General features: G+C 40.8%; 1 protein-coding gene across 2 annotated transcripts in view; it reads left to right on the top strand.

The window, feature by feature from the left end:
- NSUN5 (NOP2/Sun RNA methyltransferase 5) overlaps positions 1-13,042 on the top strand; it is a 32,871-nt gene that overhangs the window by 17,157 nt on the left and 2,672 nt on the right. The gene's annotated exons all lie outside the window — the stretch shown is intronic.

Below are 13,042 nucleotides of genomic sequence, written 5' to 3'. Positions count from 1 at the left end.
AACCTGTGTCCCCTGCATTGGCAGGCGTATTCGTAACCACTGCGCCACCAGGGAAGACGGACTCATTTTTTTTGTAACTGGAAGCTTGTACCTTTTTTTTTTTTTTTTTGGTGGTATGCGGGCCTCTCACTGTTGTGGCCTCCCCCGTTGCGGAGCACAGGCTCCGGACGCGCAGGCTCAGCGGCCATGGCTCATGGACCCAGCCGCTCCGTGGCATGTGGGATCTTCCTGGACCGGGGCACCAACCCGTGTCCCCTGCATCGGCAGGCGGACTCTCAACCACTGCGCCACCAGGGAAGCCCAAGGAAGCTTGTACCTCTTAATCTCCCTCACCTATTAATCTTCCTCACCTATTTCTCTCCTCCCTGCCACCCTCCTCCCCTCTGGCAATCACCTGTTCTTGGTATCTGTAACTCTTTCTGTTTTGTTATGTTTATTCATCTTTTTTCTACATTCCACGTATAAGTGAAATCATATAGTATTTTTCTTTCTCTGACTTATTTCACTTAGTATAATAACCCCTAGGTCCATCCATATTGTCAACAAATGGCAAGATTTCATTCTTTTTTATAGCTGAGTAATATGCCGCATACATTCAAGTCTTTAATCCATTTTGAGTTAATTTATTGTGTGCGGTGTAAGATAGTGGTCCAGTTTCATTCTTTTATTTGCAGCTGCCCAGTTTTCTCAATGCCATCTGTTGAGGAGACTGTCCTTTCCTCACTGTATATTCTTGGCTCCTTAACTGTATACTTGACCATATATTTGTGGGTTAATTTCTGGGTTCTCTATTCTGATTCGTTGATCTGTGTCTATATTCATGCCAATACCGTACTGGTTTTTTTTTCCTAAATTGAAGTGTAGTCGACTTACAATATTATATTAGTTTCAGGTATACAACATAGTGATTCAATATTTTTATAGATTATGCTTCATTTAAATTTATTATAAAATATTGGCTACATTCTCTGTACTGTACCTCTTAATCCCCTACCTCTATCTTGCCCCTCCCTCCTTCCCCCTCTGTTGTAGTTTTCTTATGACAGGGCCGAAAGTAAGCTCATCACACGAGATGAATTGTGCAGAAGCACAGCAGTAGAATACAGTGCCGTCTGTCCTGCTGTGGTAGCTTTTATTTAAGCATTATCTATGTTTACATCTTAAGACTTGTTTTCTTAACATTCCAGAAATCCAAAGCAGCAACATATGCTTTTATTGATTATACAAGCAACAATGGGCTTTCTTGACATGCCGTGCTTCGTCCTTGAGCTCATAAGCAGCACAAGGACATCTCCTTGTGTTCCCATCATTCTGATTATACTGAAGTAGCACAAGGACGTTTCCTTGTGTTCTGATTATACTGAGGTCATTTCATGGATCAGTGCCCAGAGTATCCAGGACTGCCTGCAGTCCTGGCCTATTCGCCAGCCCTCGGTTTGCCGAGGGGTTCTGGCTTATTCGCTAGCCCTCGGTTTGCCGAGGGAGGGCTCATGGGTCACGTCTCCTTTCCATGTCCTCAGTTATTCTACTACACCCCTCCCCACTGGTAACCATTGTGGTGGTCTCTGTATCTGTGAATCTGTTCGTTTTGTTGTATTTGTTAATTTATTTTTAAATTCCACATATAAATGATAACATACAGAATTTGTCTTTCTCTCTTTCACTAAGCATAATACCCTCCAAGTTTGTCCACATTCTTGCTAATGGCAGAATTTCATTCTTTATGGCAGAGTAATAGTCTGTTGTGTATGTATGCCACATTTTCTTTATCCATTCATCTATCGATGGACACTGAGGTTGCTTCAGTAACTTGGATATTGTAAATAATGCTGCTATGGACATTGGAGTGCATGTATCTTTTCAAATTAGTGTTACTTCATTTTCTTCACATATATACCCAGGAGTAGAATTGCTGGTTCATATGGTAGTTATATTTTTAGTTTTTTGAGTGACCTTCATACTGTTTTTCCATAGTGGCTGCACCAATTTACATTCCCACCAGCAGTGTACTAGAGTTCCCTTTTCTCCACATCCTTGCTAACATTTGTTATTTGTGTTCTTTTTGTTGATGGCCTTTCTGATGGCTGATGGGTGTGAGGTGATATCTCATTGTGGTTTTGATTTGCATGTCTCTGATTAGCAATGTTGAGCATCTTTTCATATGCCTGTTGGCCATCTGTATGTCTTCTTTGGAAAAATGTCTATTCATGCCTTCTCCACATTTTTTTTTTTTTTTTTTTTTTTTTTTTGTGGTACGTGGGCCTCTCACTGTTGTGGTCTCTCCCGTTGCGGAGCACAGGCTCCAGACACGCAAGCTCAGTGGCCATGGCTCATGGGCCTAGCCGTTCCGCGGCATGTGGGATCTTCCTGGACTGGGGCACGAACCCGTGTCCCCTGCATCGGCAGGCGGACTCTCAACCACTGCGCCACCAGGGAAGCCCAGTTGTTTGTATTTTTGATGTTGAGTTGTCTTAGCTGTTTATATGTTTTTGGATGTTAATCCCTATCACTCATATCATTCATGAATATTTTCTGTCATTCAGTAGGTTGTCTTTTCATTTTGTCAGTGGTTTCCTTTGCTGTACCAAAGCTTTTAAGTTTAACTAGTCCTATTTATTTATTTTGTTTCCTTTGCCATAGGAGACAGATCAAAAAACAAAAAAATTGCTAGTTTTTTTTTGTTTGTTTTTGGCTGCGCTACGCAGCTTGTAGAATCTTTGTTCGTTCCCTGACCAGGGATTGAACCCGTGTCCCCTGCAGAGGAAGGACAGAGTCCTAACCACTGGACTGCCAGGGAATTCCCCTACAATTAATGTCAAAGAGTGTTCTGCCTATGTTTTCTTCTAGGAGTTTTTTGGTTTCTGGTCTTACATGTATGTCTTTAATTGATTTGACTTTATTTTTGTATATGGTGTGAGAAAATGTTCTAATTTCATTCTTTTACATATAGCTGTCTGTTTTTCCTAGCACCACCTATTGAAGAGACTTTGTCTTTTCCCTTTTGCATATTCTTGCCTCTGTTGTCATAGATTAATTGACCATAAGTTTGTGGGTTTATTTCTGGGCTCTCTGTTCTGTTTCATTGATCTATGTGTCTGTGTTTTGGCCAGTACCTTACTGTTTTGATTAGTGTAGCTTTGTAGTAGAGTCTGAAGTCTGGGAGCTTCATACCTCTGGCTTTGTTCTTTTTTCTCAAGATTGCTTTGGCTATTCAGGGTCTTTTGTGGTTCCATATAAATTTTAAGATTATTTGTTCTAGTTCTATGAAAAATGTCATGGATATTTTGATAAGGATTGCATTAAATCTGTAGATTGTTTTGGGTAGTATGGACATTTTAACAATTTAAATTCTTCCAATCCCTTAATATGGGTATCTTTCCATTTCTTTGTATCATTTCAGTTTCCTTCATCAGTGTCATAGTTTTCAGAGTATAGGTCTTTTACCTCTGTGGTTAAGTTTATTCCTAGTTATTTAATTCTTTTTGAAGCACTTTTGAACAGGATTGTTTTCTTGCCTTCTAATAGTTCATTATTAGTGCATAGAAAAGTGTATAATGCTAATCTTGTACCCTGCAACTTTACTGGATTCATTTTCTAATGAACCGTTTTTTTGTGGCAACTTTAGGGTTTTCTTTATCTTGTCATCTGTAAATAGTGATAGTTTTACTTCCCTTCCAATTTGGATGCATTTTTATTTCTTTTTCTTGTCTGATTGCTTTGGATAGGACTTCCAATACTGTGATAAATAGAAGTGGCTAGAGTAGGCATCCTTGTCTTATTCCTGATTTTAGAGGAAAAGCTTTTAGCTTTTCCCCATTGAGTATGATGTGAGCTGTGGGTTTGTCATATACAGACTTTGTTATGTTGAGATATGTTACTTTAATACCAACTTTGATGAGAGTTTTCATCATGAATAGATGTTGAATTTTTTCAGATGCTTTTTCTGCATTTATTGAGATGGTCTTGTGATTTTTATCCTTCCTTTTATTGATGTGGTGTATCACATTGATTGATTTGGGGATATTGAACCATCCCTGGAATAAATCCCACTTGATTATGGTGTATGATCCTTTTTATATATTGTTAAAATTCAGTTTGCGAATATTTTGTTGAGGATTTTTGCATCCATATTCATCAGAGATATTGGCCTGTAATTTTCTTTTTTTTTTTTGGAGTGTTTCTTTGTCTGATTTTGGTAGCAGGGTAATGGTGACCTTGTAGAATGAATATGGGAGTGTTCCGTCTTCAGTTTTTTGGTAATAGTTTGAGAAGGATAGGTATTAGCTCTTCCTTATATATTTGGTAGAATTTCCCTGTGAAACCATCTGGTCCTGGAGTTTTGTTTGCTGGGAGTTTTTTGATTACTGATTCAATTTTACTACTAGTGATTGGTCTCTTCAGATTTGTCTATTTCTTCCTGATTCAGTCTTGTAGGATTGTATGTTTTTAGAAGTTTATCCATTTCTTCTAGGTTGTCTTTTGTTGGCATATAACTGTTTGTTCATAGTATTCTCTTATGTTGTTTTTTCAGATTGATTTTTCTAAATTTTTATTGGAGTATGGTTGCTTTACAATGTTGTGTTAGCCTCCACTGCACAACAGAATGAAATCAGCTGTACACATAACAGATATCCCCTCCCTTTGGACTTCCTTCCCATTTAGGTTACCACAGTGCATTAGGTAGAGTTCCCTGTGCTATACAGTATGTTCTCACCAGTTGTCTGTTTCATACATAGTATCAATAATGTATATGTGTCAATCCCAGTCTCCCACTTCCTCACACCCCACGCCTTTCCCCCTTGCTATCCATACATTTGTTCTCAACGTCTGTGTCTCTATTTCTGCTTTGCAAGCACCTATACCATTTTCTAGATCCCACATATATGCGTTATTATAAGATATTTGGTTTTCTCTTTCTGACTTCACTCTGTATGACATTCTCTAGGTCCATCCACGTCTCTACAAATGACCCAATTTCATTCCTTTTTATGGCTGAGTAATATTCCATTGTGTATATCTATATATCCGTTGTGTATATTACCACATCTTCTTTATCCTTTCCTCTGTTGATGGACATTTAGGTTGCGTCCATGTCCTGGCTGTTGTAAATAGTGCTGAAATGAACATTGGGGTGCCTGTGTTTTTTTGAATTATGGTTTTCTCTGGGTATATGCCCAGTAGTGGGATTGTTGGGTTGTATGGTAGTTCTATTTTTATTTTTTTTAAGGAACCTCCATACTGTTTTCCATCGTGGCTGAATCAATTTACATTCCCACCAACAGTGTATGAGGGTTGCCTTTTCTCCACACCCTCTCCAGCATTTATTGTTTGTAGGTTTTTTGATGATGGCCATTCTGACCAGTGTGAGGTGGTACCTTGCAGTTTTGATTTGCATTTCTCTAATAATTAGTGATGTTGAGCAGCTTTTCATGTGTTTGTTGGCCATCTGTATGTCTTCTTTGGAGAAATGTCTATTTAGGTCTTCTGCCCATTTTTTGATTGGGTTATTTGTTTTTTTGATATTGAGTTGTATGAGCTGCTTGTATATTTTAGAGAGCAGTCCTTTGTCAGTTGCTTCACTTGCAAATATTTTCTCCCATTCTGAGGGTTGTTTTTTCTTCTTCTTTATGGTTTTCTTTGAGACCTCGAATAGCCAAAGCAATCTTGAGAAACAAAAATGGAGCTGGAGGAAGCAGGCTCCCTGACTTCAGACTATACTACAAAGCTACAGTAATCAAGACAGTATGGTACTGGCACAAAACAGAAATATAGATCAATGGAAAAGGATAGAAAGCCCACAGATAAACACACACACCTGTGGTCACCTAATCTATGACAGAGGAGGCCAGAATATACAATAGAGCAAAGATAGCCTCTTCAATAAGTGGTGCTGGGAAAACTGGACAGCTGCATGTAAAAGAATGAGATTGGAACACTCCCTAACACCATACACAAAAATAAACTCAAAATGGATTAAAGACATAAATGTAAGGCCAGATACTATAAAACTCTTAGAGGAAAACACAGGCAGAACACTCTATGACATAAATCACAGCAGCATCTTTTTTGACCCACCTCCTAGAGTAATGAAAATTAAAATAAAAATAAACAAATGGGATCTTATGATTTTTTTAATCTCTATGATATCGGTTGTAATATTTCCTTTTTTATTTCTTTTATTTGGGTCCTCTCTCTTTTTTTTTTCTTTTCTTTTTGCGGTACGCAGGCCTCTCACGGCCATGGCCTCTCCCGTTGCGGAGCACAGGCTCCAGGTGCGCAGGCTCAGCGGCCATGGCTCATGGGCCCAGCCGCTCTGCGGCACGTGGGATCCTCCTGGACCGGGGCACGAACCTGTGTCCCCTGCACCGGCAGGCAGACTCCCAACCACTGCGCATCAGGGAAGCCCTCTTTTTTTCTTGATGAGCCTGGTTAAAGGCTTATCAATTTTATCCTTTAAAAAAAAATCAGGTTTTGATTTCATTGATCTTTTCTATTTTTTTGTTTGTTTGTTTTTTGGTCTCTATTTTATTTCTTCTCTTTATTATTTTCTTCTTTCTGCTTACTTTGGGCTTTGTTCTTTTTCTGATTCTTTTACATGATAGGTTAGGTTGATGATTTGAAAGTTTTCTTGTTTCTTGAGGTAGGCCTGTATTTGCTATAAACTGCTCTCTTAGAACTGCTTTTGCTGCATCCCATAGGTTTTGGAAAGTTGAGTTTTTATTTTTGTTTGTCTTAAGGTATTTTCTGATTTCCTTTTTGATTTCTTCATTGACCCATTGGGGCTTTTTTGTAGTGTATTGTTTAGTTTCCATGTGTTTGTGTTTTTCCCATTTTTCTTCCTGTGATTGATTTCTAGTTTCATACTGTTGTGGTTGGAAAAATGTTTGATATATTCTCTTAAATTTGTTGAGACTTGTTTTGTGGCCTAGCATGTGATTTATCTGGAGAATATTCCATGTGCACTTGAAAAGAATGTGTATTCTGCTGTTTTGGGATGAAATGTCCTGTAGATATCGATTAAGTCCAACTGGTTTAATGTGTAATTCAAGACCACTGTTTCTTTATTGATTTTCTGTCTGTCTGGACAATATGTCCCTTGATGTAAGTGTGGTGCTAAAGTTTCCTACTGTTATTTTATAACTGTCTGTTTCTCCCTTTATGTTTGTTAATATTTGCTTTATATATTTAGATGCTCCTATATTAGGTACATATATGTTACTGAGTGTAATATCCTCTTCTTTTTTTTTTTTGCGGTACGCGGGCCTCTCACTGCTGTGGCCTCTCCCGCTGCGGAGCACAGGCTCCGGACGCGCAGGCTCAGCGGCCATGGCTCACGGGCCCAGCCGCTCCGTGGCACGTGGGATCCTCCTGGACCGGGGCATGAACCCATGTCCCCTGGATTGGCAGGCAGACTCTCAACCACTGTACCACCAGGGAAGCCCCATCCTCTTCTTTTATTGATCCCTTCATCATTATATAATGCCCTTCTTTGTCTTTTGTTACAGACTGTGTTTTAAAGTCTACTCTGTCTGATATGAATATTGCTACCCCAGCATCCCCTCACTTGTCTGTGTGTGTCTTTAGCTCTGAAGTGAGCCTCTTGTAAGCCGCATATAGATGGGTCTTGTTTTTTTTAAAATCCAGTCAGCTACCTATGTCTTTTGATTGAGTCGTTTAGTCCATTGACATTTAAAGTGATTGTTGATAGGTATGTACCATTTTGTTGCTTGTTTTCTGGGTGTTTTTGTAGTTCTTCTCTGTTCTTAGTTTCTTCCCTTGTGGTTTGATGATTTTTCTTAAGTGGTATGCTTGTGCTCCTTTCTCTCTGATTTTTGTGTTGCTACTGTAGGTTTTGATTTGTAGTTACCATGGGGTTCATATATGTTGATCTATAACTGTATCTACTTGTTTTAAACTGATAGCCATTTAAGGTCAGACACATTCTAAAAGATGTATGTTTTTTCACTGTTCTCCCCTATGTTTTGTGTTTTTGATGTCATGTTTTATATCTTCATGTTTATCCTTTAACTGTTTATTGTAGTTATAGTTGATTTTACAACTTTTGTCTTTTAATCTTCATACTGGCTTAAGTGGTTGATCCACACCTTTACTATATGTTTGTCTTACAAGCGAGATTTTTCCTTTCCTATAAATTCTTACTTCTTGTTATAGCCTTTTCTTTTCTACTTAGAGAAAACCCTTTAACATGTCTTTTAGAGTTGGTTTAGTAGTGATGAGCTCTTTTATTTTTTGCTTCTCTGAGAGGTTCTTTCTCTCTTCTTTAATTCTAAATGATAATCTTGGTGGATAGAGTATCCTACATTGTAGGGTTTTCCCTTTCAGCACCTTAGATATATCATGCCACTCCCTTCTTGCCTGCAGAGTTTCTGCAGAGAAATCAGCTGGTAGCCTTCTGGGTATTCCCTTGTATGTTACTCTTTGTTTTTCTCTTGCTGCCTTTAGAATTCTCTCTTTAACTTTTGCCATTTTAATTATGATGTCTTGGTGTGGGTCTCTTTGGGTTCGTCTTGTTTGGGACTCTCTGTGATTCCTATACCTGGATATTTGTTTCCTTCTTCAGGTTTGGGAAGTTTTCAACCATAATTTCACCAAATACATTTTTGACCTCTCTCTCTCTCCCCTCCTTCTGGGACCACTATAATGTGAATATTAGTACACTTGATGTTGTCCCAGAGATCCCTTAAACTGGTCTCATTTTTTAAAGATTTTTTTGTTGTTCTGATTAGGTAGTTTCCATTATTCTGTTTTCCAGATCAAATGTGTGTTCTTCTGTATCACTTGATCTGATGTTAATTCCTTCTAGTGTGTTTTTCATTTCACTTACTGTATTCTTCAGCTTTGACTTGGTTCCTTTTTATATTTTCTAGTTCCTTGTAAAAATTTTCACTGTGTTCGTCTGTTTTCCCTAGTTCAGTTAGCACTCTTATTACTAATGCTTTGAACACTTTATCTAGTAAATTATTTATCTGTTTCATTAGTTGTTTTTTTTCAGGTTTTTTCCCTGTTTTTTTTGTTTGGAACAAATTCATCTGTCTTCTTATTTCGCTTAACTTTATGAAATTAGGTGAAAAAGTTACCTATCCCAGTCTCGAAGGGGTATCCTTGTGTGGGAGCATCACTATGCAGTCTCTGTGTGCCCAGTGCCTTTGGTGGGAGAACTGGATCTAAAGTAAGCACAGGTCATGTCTTTCCCCAGGGTGTGCTGGCAGCTATCACCTTGGTGGGAGGTGGGGCTGGAGGTGGAGGGGCTAGAGCTAGAGCCAGAGCCAGGTGTGAGCCAGGGCTTTTCCTATTCTCAGTGGCTGTCACTGCCGTACTGAGAGTGGTGTCTGGTCCCAGGATACTGGAGCAGAAGCCGAGGTTTGGGTCTGAACTGGTTCTGTTTCCTCTAAGTGTGCTTTCTACCCTGCTCCCAGCAATGGCACCTTTGCCCCAGAGGGGGTGGTGCTGGAGCAAGAGGGGCTGGAGTGGGTGCTTGGCACGGGCTGGGGCACACTCTGGGGCAGTCCTGGCATGCCAGTCAGCTCCAGACCACTCCTGATCTGTTGCTTCTACGAATGCCAGTAATGGCTGCCCTTGCCCCAACTGAATGCCATGCCAGGTCTGAGCTGGCTTCGTCCCCACCCCACCCCCCAAACTGTGCACTCTCCTTGGCACCGGCAGCCTTCTCCCTAGCGTAGAGCTGTGCCAGAGCCAAGGAATCAGTGCAGCTGCTTGACGTGGGCTGGGGTGTGCACTGGGCTGGGGCATTTGCAGGAAACCAGCCAGAGTCCCAGGCTGTTTCAGTCAGCTTCCTGCACCTTGTTCCCTGGAGTAAGCAAGCATGTGCTTGTTTTTCATGAGTGGAATCTAGGTTTCTAACAGCTGTTCTGTAAGTCCTACTCGTTTTCAAACCAGCTAAGGGGATTCATCTTCCTGGTGTCAGACCCTAGGGCTGTGGTGCCTAATAATGTGGTTTGAACCACTCACCTGTGCACCCTTATTTTTGGCTGCGTTGGGTCTTTGTTGCTGCGCACAGGCTTTCTCTAGTTGCGGTGAGAGGGGGGCTACTCTTCGTTGTGGTGCGCAGGCTTCTCATTGTGGTGGCTTCTCTTGTTGCAGAGCACGGGCTGTAGGTACACGGGCTTTAGTTGTTGTGGCACGTAGGCTCAGTAGTTGTGGCATGTGGGCTTAGCTGCTCTGTGGCATGTGGGCTCTTCCTGGACCAGGGCTTGATCCTGTGTCCCCTGCATTGGCAGGCGGATTCTTAACCACTGCGCCACCAGGGAAGCCCTGTGTATCCTTTTTGAGCAATTTTGCTTTTAGTCATTTATTGTTAGATTGCACTTCTGAAATGTTCATAATTTTGTTTCGAATAGGGGAAAATTGGTCTCGATCTACATTTATTCTAAAATATCCCAACAATATGTATTTGGTTCAGTAAATTTTGGTTTTATCCAGACTGTGAAATATCAGGGAGCTGCTTACATTGATGGTGTGAATGTTTATTGACAATATAGCAAATGGGAAAACAAGTCATGGAGTCATATGTTAAGTATGAGCTCCATTTTTTTCCTGGTTGTTAATAAATACTGATTTTTTAAAAGTCTACAAGTATTACACCACAGTATCAATAGGAGTTCCTCTTGGTAATGAATAGTGAGGGTGTCTGTGGCAGGGAATCAGCTTCCATGTGGTCCTTCAGGTGATGCCACCCAGATGGTGCCAGCATCCTGAAACCCAAGGAGGATTGTGTAATCCCTCTCTTCTTTGTCCCCTCCTAGGGGCACAGGTCCTGACCTGATTGCTTCTCTTCCTACCCATATTCCATGTGGGTTTTTCTTTACACCCTTGGTTGTATAAGAGTCTTTCTGCTAGTCTCCAGTTTGTTGTCAGTGGGAATTGCTCCACATTGTAGATGTATTTTTGCTATGTTCATTGGGGGGGAGGTGAGCTCAGCATCCTCCTACTCTGCCACCTTGACCTTCTCCTTGGTGCCATACTGTTTTGATTACTGTGGTTTTGCAGTATAGGTTTTGCAATATAGTTTGAAATCAGGGAGCATGATGCTTCAGCTTTTTTCTTCCTTTCTCAAGATTGCTTTGGCTATTCATGGTCTTTTGAGCTTCCATACAAATTTTAGGATTGTTCGTTCTGTTTCTGTGAAAAGTGCTATTGGAATTTTGATAGGGATTGTGTTAAATCTGTGGATTTCTTTGGGTAGTATGGACATTTTAACAGTATTAATTCTACCAATCCATGAGCACAGAATACCCTTCCATTTATTTGTGTGATCTTCAGGTTTTTTTTTTTTTTTTTTTTTTGATCTTCAGGTTTTTTTCCATTAATGTCTTATAGTTTTCAGTGTGCAGGTCTCTCTCTCACCTCCTTGGTTAAATTTATTCTTAGGAATTTTTTACTTTTTGATGCAATTGTAAATGGGATTGTTTTCTTAATTTTTTCTGATAGTTCATTATTAGTGTATAGAAATGTAACAGATTTTCGTATATATATATTTTGGGGGGGGGCATGCCACATGTCTTGTGGGATCTTAGTTCCCTGACCAGGGATTGAACCCGCACCCTTGGCAATGAAAGTGCGGAGTCCTAATTACTGGTCTGCCATGGAATTCCCTGTATATTGATTTTGTATCCTGCACCCTTACTGAATTTATTAGTTCTAATAGTTTTTTGGTGGATTCTTTAGGGTTTTCTTTATATAAAATCATGTCATCTGCATATAGTGACAGTTTTACTTCTTCCTTTCCAATTTGGATGCTTTTTATTTTTATTGCCTGACTGCTCTGACTAGGACTTCCAATACTAGGTTGAATGAAAGTGGCGAGAGTGGGCATCCTTGCCTTGTGTTTGATCTTAGGGGAAAGGCTTTCAGCTTTTCACCATTGAGTATGATTTTATCTGTGGACTTGTCATATATGGCCTTTATTATGTTAAGGTGTGTTCCCTCTATACCCAGTTTGTTGAGAGTTTTTATGAGTGGATGTTGAATTTTTTTTTCTTTCTGTGGTACGCGGGCCTCTCACTGTTGTGGCCTCTCCCGTTGCGGAGCACAGGCTCCGGACGCGCAGGCTCAGCGGCCATGGCTCACGGGCCCAGCCGCTCCGCGGCATGTGGGATCTTCCCGGACCGGGGCACGAACCCGCGTCCCCTGCATCGGCAGGCGGACTCTCAACCACTGCGCCACCAGGGAAGCCCGGTGTTGAATTTTTTCAAATGCTTTTTCTGCATCTGTTGAGATGGTCATGTGATTTTTATCCTTTTTGTTAATTGTGTATATCGCATTGATTACTTTGTGGGTGTTGAACCATCCTTGCGTTCCTGGCACTGGCATCTTGTGCATTCCCTGTTTTAACCTAACAGATATCACCATTATGCACCCATTTGGTCAAGGCAGAAACTGAGTCATCATAGATGCTTCCCTCCTCTCCTTTCAGTCATTTATTACTGTGCCTTCAGCATCTTTCTTTTTGTCCTCCTGGATACTGCCTGGGTTTAAGCATCATATCCTATCATGATTGGCAGAATAATCTCCTAAACTGGTCTCCCCACTTCCAGACTTTCTTGTCATGTTTGTCCTCCTTGTGTTGGCTGCAGAGATCTGCAGCCAGATCTGATGCTTTACTCCCCTGCTGAAAACCCGTGGCTCTCCATTGCGCTGTGCCCCCTGCTTCCTTTCCAGGCCCATCTGCCATGCACTCTGTGCACCTGTTATTACAGTGGTTGCTGCTCCTCACCCCAGGCTTCCCTGCACTCACCTACCTCCTGGTCTGTCCTTTGACAGCTCTGGGAAGCTGCCTCTTCTCTCTCCCTCTCTCTCCATCTGTTGTAGATGTTCCCCCATCTGCCTCTAGCATGCTGCTTAGTGACCAGGGTGGTAGAGAATGGTTGTGTTTGGGTTTGAATTCCAGCTCTGCTACTTCATAGCTTTCTGAGTTGTTATTCTCTAGGCCTGTTTTCTACGTGGGTCAGGTGAATGAACAATGCTCCTTTGCAGTGTGGAGAGTACAGTTTTCACCTTACCT

The sequence above is a fragment of the Grampus griseus genome (assembly GCF_964374135.1).
Source record: "Grampus griseus genome assembly, chromosome: 14".
Taxonomy (NCBI): Eukaryota; Metazoa; Chordata; class Mammalia; order Artiodactyla; family Delphinidae; genus Grampus; species Grampus griseus.
This window is presented reverse-complemented; position numbering and strand designations above follow the sequence as displayed.